Source organism: Hylobates moloch, unplaced genomic scaffold (assembly GCF_009828535.3).
Source record: "Hylobates moloch isolate HMO894 unplaced genomic scaffold, HMol_V3 SCAFFOLD_5, whole genome shotgun sequence".
Taxonomy (NCBI): Eukaryota; Metazoa; Chordata; class Mammalia; order Primates; family Hylobatidae; genus Hylobates; species Hylobates moloch.
In genome coordinates, this window is record NW_026652280.1 from 132,381,786 (window position 1) to 132,391,143 (window position 9,358).

Below are 9,358 nucleotides of genomic sequence, written 5' to 3' on the forward strand. Positions count from 1 at the left end.
TTCTAAATGAGTTGTTGTTCCAGTCTAGACTCTCACTGAACCAAAATGTGGTCAGGCAGGGTGATTGCTTTTTTCAAGAGCTGCCAGCAACCTCACATTCAACTGCTCTGTTCATGTACCATATGTATGATTAACCACAACTTATTCCTTGAACTTTGAGGTAAGACAGTGAAAATAAACTTGAACCATCAATGTATTCTTAGCACATACCACCAATTAGAATATTCACATTTCAGATCTGATTCCTTTTGACACCTCTACTCCCACTCTCTCCATTCAATCATAAATCCAGTCAATTTGACCTCAAAATATATCTCTTATATTCATCCCCCCGCCACCTATTGGCACTGCCAAGTTCTTGATTCAAGTCTTCCTCACCTCTCATCAGGTCCATTACAAAAGCCTAATAAATAGTCTTGTTCATCCTTCAAAAATGTACAGCTGCTTATAATACCTTTCTGCCTAATAGTTATCTATGGCTCATCTGCCCAAATGGTCTGAATTCCTTCAAGTTCTGGTCCTTACCTGTGTTTCCTGACCCGTCTTCTGTCATTCTCTCATTGGTGCTTTGCGCTCCTACCACACAGAACTGCCTTCACTTCCAGTGCTGTTCTCTCTGCCCAGAGGTGATATTCAGCATATTTAAAGAACAGAAACTGACCATTCAGAACAAACCCCATGACCACTCAGGACTGGCACACAAGAGCATCCTGGTGGATATTGGCTGATGCTGCCATTTCCAGCACCGTGGCTTTGATTCTTTCCTGGGCATGTCTGCAGATCCTTTACATGGTCCACAGAGGACCTTTGAGCAGGGGCTGGAGGTGAGTGACAGCGTTATTTAGAAAGGTTTAGGGGCTTATACATGATTAACATTTTCAGTACCTATGTAGAGACTGAAGTACTTGCATAGGAGGCACTATTTGCAGAACCTAAAATGACCTCTTCTGTTTTTTGAGATATTCTCAAAATAACCACTGCCGCATCTCTGGTTGCTCTGTAAACACTTTTACCTGCTTCTGTTTCTCAGAATGTAATCAGCAAGAGACATCTACCTCTCACACAGGCTCACCAGCAGATTTGCTTTTTTAACCAGGCTCAATCTTTTCATTTCCAAGCTGACTAGGAATCATTATGTCCTGAACTGACCTAAAAGTACAAGGAGAAACTCCAGTATCTTTTCCAGCAAAAAGAAAATAATACATGCTTTTCTTAAATCCAAATCATGACTGTTTGAACTAGTCATCATTAATCATATTTCCTGCATCAGCATCCTTAAGAAATTGTTATCAAGTTGCTACTTAATGCAAAACACTAACCTGGCATTGAGGGAAATTTAAAGCAGTAATAGGTACAATACCTGCTCTCCACTGCTGTGGGGCTAAGACATGAACAGCTGAAGTAATAACTTTGATTTAAGCAGTATATTATGTGTTGCTATCAAATAATAAACACTGTAGTAGTGAACAGGAGGAAATGACCCGTCTCTCTCCCAGTTAGGTGAGGTTTTCTGAAGGAGCTGGGTCTTGAGCTGAGCATCAAAATATGGGTAGAGGCCAGGTGTGGTGGCTTATGCCTGTTATCCCAGCATTTTGGGAGGCCAAGGCAGGAGGATTTCTTGAGCCCAGGAGTTCAAGACCAGCCTGGGCCACATATTGCGATCCCATTTATACAAACCAATAAAACATTAGCCAGACGTGGTAATACACACCTGTAGTCCCAGATACTGAGGAGGCTGAGGCCAGAGGATAGCTTTAGCCCAGGAAGTGGAGGCTGCAGTGAGCCGTGCTGGCGCCACTGCACTCCATCCAGCCTAGGAGACAGAGTGAGACCTTGTCCCCCCATCCCCCAAAAAAGGTGGGTAGAGTTTCAACAGTGTTCCAGCAGAATAACTAGCATATGCTAAGAGCATAGAAAACACAAAGGAAGGTAAAGCAGAGCCTTGACATCAAAATGAGGCTAGAAAAGTAACTGGGGTCAGACTGCAAAAAGAATTGTATCAGGAAGAGGCATTTGTGTTTTAGACCACAGGTAGATCCCTTAAGTTTTGTTAGGCAGAAGCTTAACATAATCAAAGCAATATTTAAAAATATTAGGCAGTGGTAGCTGGCAAGCAGAGTGCTGGGAAGTAACACGGCATAATAGAAAATAGCAGGGCCTTAGTACTCAAGCAGTGGGTTTGAGTCTGGTCTCACCACTTTCTAGCTGGGTGGGCTTGGCCCACTTACTTAACCCCCAAATCTCCACTTACTCAACTACAAACATGAAGATAATAATATCTGTAGGGCTGTTATGAGAATAATATTTCACATTTATGAGCACTTACTACGTATGCACTCACACTGCACTAAATACTTGACATCTGTGGTCTCATCTAACCCTTATGTCACTTCTTTAAAAATTGTGGTAAAATATACATAACATAAAATTTACCATTTTAACCATCTTTAAGTGTATAGTTCAGGGGTTTTAAGTATATTTGCACTGTTGTGCAACCATCACCACCGTCCATCTCTAGAACTCTTTCATCTTGCAAATCTGGAACTCGGTACCCATTAAACACTAACTGCCCATTCACCCCACCCCCCAGCCCCTAGCACTACCATTTCACTTTCTGTCTCTATGAAGTTCACTTCTCTGGGCATTTCATATAAGTTGCATTATACAGTATTCGTCCTTTTGTGACTAGCATATTTCACTTAGCATAATGTCCTCAAGGCTCATCCATGTTATAGCATATGTCAGAATTTCCTTCCTTTTTGTTTGGCTGGGTACAGGAGAATTTATTAATGTTATCTGACAAGGTCAGGCTCCCTAGGTCCTTCCCTTTTCAGGGTGTCTGATGTAGAAACAATGAGGAAGGGAGATTCTCAGTGTAGTGGAGGACTGTGTGGCAGAGACTTCCCAGCAACTAAAGGCTTCTCTCTTCCTCTCATGCTCTTCTTGGGGTTGGTGGTCTGGGGGCTCTTACTTCTTGGAAGCCATGTGGATCATGAAGGTTATCACTTTGTTGCTGTAGCCAAATTCATTGTCATACCCGGAAATGAGCCTGACAAAGAGGTTGTTGAGGGCAATGCCAGCCCCAGTGTTGAAGGTGGAAGAGTGGGTGTCACTGTTATAGTTGGAGGAGACAGCCTGGTGCTCAGTTGTGGCCCACGATGCCCCTGAGGGCCCCCTCCGATGCCGCTTCACCACCTCCTTGATGTCATCATATTTGGCTGGTTTCTCCAGAGAGCAGGTCAGGTCCATGACTGACACATTGGCAGTGGGTACATGGAAGGCCACACCATTGAGCTTCCTGTTCGGCTTGGGGATGACCTTGCCCACAGCCTTGGCAGCACCAATAGACACATGCAGGGATGATGTAATGGAGAGCCCCATAGCCATCACAACACAGTTTCCCAGAGGGGCCATGACAGTCTTCTGGGTAGCAGTGATGGCATGGACTGTGATCCTGAGTCGCTTCATGATGCCAGAGTTATTATGGATGACCTTGGCCAGGGGGTTAGGCAGCCGGTGGTGCAGGAGGCATTGCTGACAATCTTGAAGTTTTTATACTTCTTATGGCTCATGCCCATCACGAACATGGGGGTATCAGCAGAGGGGGCAGAGGTAATGACCCTTTTGGCTCTCCCCTCTAAGTGAGCTCCAGCCTTCTCCATGGTAGTGAAGATGCCAGTGGACTCCATAACATAATCAGCACCAACATCATCCTGTTTGATTTTGGTGGGATCTCACTCTTGGAAGATGGTGATGGGATTTCCGTTTTCAGCCTTGATGGTGCTGTGGAACTTGCTGTGGGTGGAATCATACTGGAACCATGTGATTCCATGGTAGACCATGTAGTTGAGGTCATTGATGGTGATGATATCCACTTTGCCAGAGTTAAAAGCAGCCGTGGTGACCAGGCACCCAGTGTGGCCAAATTCATTTACTCTGGCCTTCACTTTCATCATGGTGTTTCAGGGACATGGCTGGTGCCTCACTAAAGACTGGGCCATCTGCTGATGGGAGGAGCTGAGAGGCTGAATTTCCTTCCTCTTTAAGGCTGAGTAATATTCTACTGAATACTTTACATCACTGTTTTATCATGAGAAAACTGGACTTAGAGAGGTTAACTCATCCAAAATAAGAGAGAGAGTAAGAGAAAGAGCTAGGATTTGGGCCAAAGCAATCTGATTCCACAGTGCAGCCTCATTTCCCTTGTATATCCTGATGCATGTAGGTTAAGGGCCTAGCACTGCACCTGGATCAGGATGGCTGTTGCAGAAAGGCATTCTATTGTTTTTTATTATCCAGCACCTCTTCCACAGCTTATCTGGGTAACACAATTCCTCTTTTCCTTGAGGAACTCTATCTATGACTGTACCCTCATCCCCCCCAGCCACAATACAAGGGGGCAGAAATCTGAACATGTTGCCCAGGCCAAGAAATCAGAGCCTTCCTTCCCTCCCCATTGCAGTGACAGATTCCACTTCATTCCACAGTCACATGGGTGCAGAGTCCTTCCTGGTGCTATGAGGAGATTGTGAGTCAGGAGTTATAGGTGTTCATTTTAAAAACTTATCAGGGAGATGGCAAAAAAGGTGGAGTCCTGAGCAACATCTGAGCCCCTGGATCTAGACACGTCTGAAGCCATTTGTCCCCATCAACTTCCCTACAACGTGATTCCCAGTTTTTGCTTTTAAGCTAATTGGAATTGTGTGTCTGGAACTTGCAAGAGAAAGAAACCGACTAATTCACTAGATTAAAAGGCCCTCATGGGAATGGAAAGGAAAAAACTAACAAGAGGTATTGTGAAGCTGTGTGACGTGAAAAAGAGGAAAACATCAAGAGTCTTTCTGTGGTTCAGATACCTGGTAACCAAGAATACTGCTATTACTGAGAAGGTGGAAGAAGTTGCTACTTTGGGTAGAGTTAAAAGAGAAAGTTTCTGGTACTCCCAGGAGTCCAGACTACTAGTTAGCTTCCAAAGGTAAAATGCCCAATGTCACTTATGTCTGCTAAGCACTTCATCCTCTTCAGAATCTCAAACTCATTAGTGTGTCTAAGGTCTGATTGGGATAGGGCTTTTGGACTCTGATCTTTATCCCCAACCCTGCTCAGTAACCTGGTATGAATTCTCCTTCCAAATATAATTTACTCATTAATCTGCTCATTCATTAATTGAACACAGGCTTGCTGAGTGCTTATGTGTATAGAGGACCTATATGCCAGGTATTAAGCCTATATGCCATAGTACCTATATGCCAGGTGTTATGCCAGGTGCAAAGAACACAGTGATGAGAAAATAAATATGGTCCCCTATCTTCAAGAAGGTTGTAATCTAGTGGAGAAATCAGACATAGGATGGATTATCACCCACATGAATATAGTTAAAAATTGTATTACATTCTATGAAGATAATAGAGATTCATAAGAGGTATATGGGGGGATCTAATTCAGGCGTGGGAGAGTAGGATGATTAAGGGATAGCTTCTCTGGGAAAATAACATTCAAGCTAAGGTCAGGTCAGATGACGTCAGCACTAAAATTAAAAAGAAAGGTGGAAACCAGAGGTGTTATTCTCACCCACCCATAAGAAACAAGTGATTCACCCACCAGGAATGTCAGACGGAGAAGCTTGAAACTGGTTTCTTTAAAGTGGAGCTACTTAGGGCTCTTAGAGCAGGGACTAGCAAATCAATTAAGTATTGTAGGAACCTCACTGCCTGTTGCCCAGTCACCTCTCTGTGACTCTGCTCATGTATTCATCCATTCACTCATGCATTCAAGAAATAGTTAAGGAATACCCACAAGTGAAGGGCATTGTACTAAATGATGAGGCTTCAGGAGAAGCAAGACAGCCTCCAGGCCAGCTCTCAGCAAGAAGAAAGAAGTACAGGTGTGCCCGCCTTCAGACGGCTCCAAGAGATGCCTAAGCCTTTCCCTTAGGGAATCTGCTGCACACTGGCATATGTGCATGTTTCATAAGACTTCTATCTCTGGGCCCCAATGCCTAACAGTCTTGTACACCTTTTTTCTTTCATAATTCAGAGAGTTAAATCTAGTTCTCCCAGTAGAGGAAAAGGTCCTCTCTACACATAAAGCTAAGAAAGAGATCACATGTGACAACATGGCAGGCTGACACCAAACACAGCGTGGCTGCCCAGTCCCTCCAGATAAACATAAGGAAAGGTCATCCAAACACAGGAAGACAGCCGCCCCCTTCCCTTTTCCTTTACCCCCTCCCCTTCCTCCCTCTGGCTCCTTTATCCCCAGAGGGTGGACCCAGCCTTTCCCAAAGTTTATTCTAAGAGCTCCAGGCTCCCACAGTGGAACGTGCTGTGGACATGGGAATACAACAGCCTAGCCAAAAGGGAGAACCAAAAATATAAACTGAGTTATTTAATAGATTTCTGTTCCCCCCCACTGCCGAAAAAATTGTGGCAGAAATGTCTGGTACTACTGTTTTTACTGTTCTCGATATGTCAGCCCTTCCTAGAAGGTGGTCTTCTAAAGTTTATCGCATTTGTCAGCAAACACTTTGCAGAGAAAAGTTAAGCTCTTTCTTAGGATTTCTGTGCCACTCACATAATCCACTAAACAAATGCAATAAATGTTAGGGAACAAAGTCCAAAAAGGCTTGCATTTCAAATGCCAGCGATGAGTTTAACAAGAGTACAAGTAACACTAAAACTGAAGGAAAAAAATTAGAAGGCTGAATTTCCTCTAAATTCAAGATTGGAATTTTGTAAATAATCAGGAATCCCAGAGTCCATAAATAGAAAGTCATTTTATCTTTTACTGACATGCTGATCAAAACAGTGGTGAGAACATAAGCTTTGGATTTTACTTGCGACTTAAGAGAAAACAACATTAATACTGCAGGATTATGTACCTCGATGATTATAAACCAGCATTTGTGATGAAATGTGCAGTACTAATTTCAAAACAGACCCAGTGTTTGAAAGCAAAGCATAATGGTGACCTTTTTCATTAGCTGTTGCTCAAACAAAGATATGTTCCAGCAATATCCGATGCTTCCTTCCTGCCGGGGCCTCCACCCACTGCAATTTAAAACACTTGTGTTCCATCCAAACTAGAGCTGAGAATGTGCTGTTGTAGCTGAGCTTCAGTAGCATTGTGTTTATAGTTTATTATTACTTTCTAAGTTTTTTAATGTTTTGTTTTCATAAATTTATTGTCACGAGTTGGGTTTGCAAGATTAAGCATGTGAAAACCATGTAAATGAACTCGTTATATATATATTTACTCTTCTACTTTCCCATCTTTCTATTTTTGTGACAAATAGCATTAGAGGTCCTTAACCATAAGAACAGAAATGTATCTCATTTCTCTTTGGGGTTTTAATGAATATATTGCAGGCAAAAACAAAACCAAAAACAACTTTTAAGGATCACACCTATCTTGTTTTGTATAAAATGCTATAAACACAAACCTAAGGACAGAATCTGAGAAACAAAAAGAAATTGAGAGACCACTTAAATACAGGTAATCCTCATGTCTCTAATGTCCAATGCTCTTGCAATCATTAAAAGTTGAAAATAGTCAAAGCCAAGGCAATTTCCCATGGAACAATAAATAATGAAGAATTTAGATGCTGAACAAAGACCCAATGCTCAATCTCTGTAGAAAGACTGTAAACACTTAGTACAGCTATAAATTATATAGACCATTTATATTTTCTATGATGCGTATAATATTGTAATAGAAAAAAATTAAATGCACGTTACTTAAAATAATTTTGCCTCTTTATACTTGTGCAGTATAAAACTTTCTAAAGTATACGTACATAAGTTAGAAAGAGCTACATACTAATCAATCCCATGAAAGTGTATTCAGGATGGTACACTGTCACAATCTACAAGAACGACAAGTATTTAGAGTATCAATATTTGCCACTGAATATTATTTCATTTAACTCTAAAAATAAGCAAGCAAAATTCTTTTTATCATTACCATTTTGAAAATGGCATCTCAGAGAAAATCGACAGCTTTCTCAGAAGGAGCTTTATTGGCTCATGGAACTGCAGTTTGGAGGTAGTGCTGCCCCAGCTGGCTGGATTTAGAGGTTCACTATGTTATTTGGGCTCCAAGTTCAGCACCTCTAATGTTCTCTCAGCTCTGCCCTTTTCTGTGTGGTCATCGCATTCTGAGGCCAGCTCCCCGCATTGCTGCAGCCGTTCTAGGCCTCCCATGCTCATACCACATGCAACTCAGAGGAAGAGGGAGTCCCAGCATTCCCAACAAGAACCCCCAAGTTCCTGATGAAACACTCTATGTCACGTGCCCAGCTCTGACCAGTCAGTTATTGAGACAAGGGAGATGGGTGACTGACTAGTCTAACTCCCTCTGGAACTATCTGCCCTTCTTTAGCAATGTTGCTAAGAATGGAAGACCCCCTTTGTCCCCAGAGAAAATCTGGGCACTACTAAGAAAAAAGAAAGGGGAACGGGTAGTAGAATAGCAATAAGTGACTGCCTACTTCAGTACTTCATAGGAGTTATGAGGATCAGATAACATTATGGATAGAAAGCAGTTTGCATAGTGCCCAGCTCCCATAAGTGCTCAAGAAGTGTTAGCTGTTGTCCTTGGAAGCATCACTAGAATGCTGCTTTTTAATGCTCATTAGCCATTACATAAAATCTTAAGAATTGAATAATATGTGTGACAAAAAAGTACTGAGACTTTTAAAGAACTCATTGGAACATGTACATACCATGAGTATTGTCATATAAAGCAGTCTTTCTGAGAAAACAAATGAGCTGTCACATGCTGCTGCTAGGCTCAACGTGTTGTTTCACCTCTGTGATGGGTATCTGCAGCTACTGTCTTCTCAACACCCCTATTTTGCTTGGGAAAACTTCTTCTCACTCACCCCTTTGACACTGGAAAGCCTGTCAATTACAAGACTTCCCTCTCCTCTGTGTCCTCTTCCTCCAGGGATGGTCACACAAATCAGATCTGGCCAAAACTTTCACCATTCTCATCCTCCCTGTGCTATGTCTCAATAGATGTCTTCACAGAAAAAATGAAATCCATAAAAAGCTATCTGCAAATATAACCCGTTTTCTACTACTTCTCTCTTCTCAGAATAACAAAGTTATGGTTCCTATTTAAGTTCCATTCAACTATCTGAGACTTGAATCTCAATCTCTTCCAATTTGTCAGAAATATGCATTATCAGTTTGCCCTGCTCTAGCTAGTGTCTCTAATCTCACTAGGCTGGATGGCTGTCTGTTTGCCTCTCCAGAGCAACTTTACATCCTTCTCTATCTACCCAGCTGCGTGTTGGGGGAGGCCAAAGTCTATATAAACTGTATCAACAGACTTCTCTGCCCTCTACTTTCTGGTA

The 9,358-nt window shown here is 42.2% G+C and overlaps 1 pseudogene; it reads right to left on the minus strand.

The window, feature by feature from the left end:
* Positions 1 to 2,967: 2,967 nt before the first annotated feature.
* LOC116468381 (glyceraldehyde-3-phosphate dehydrogenase-like) lies at positions 2,968 to 3,956 on the minus strand (annotated as a pseudogene).
* Between the last annotated feature and the right edge of the window lie 5,402 nt (positions 3,957 to 9,358).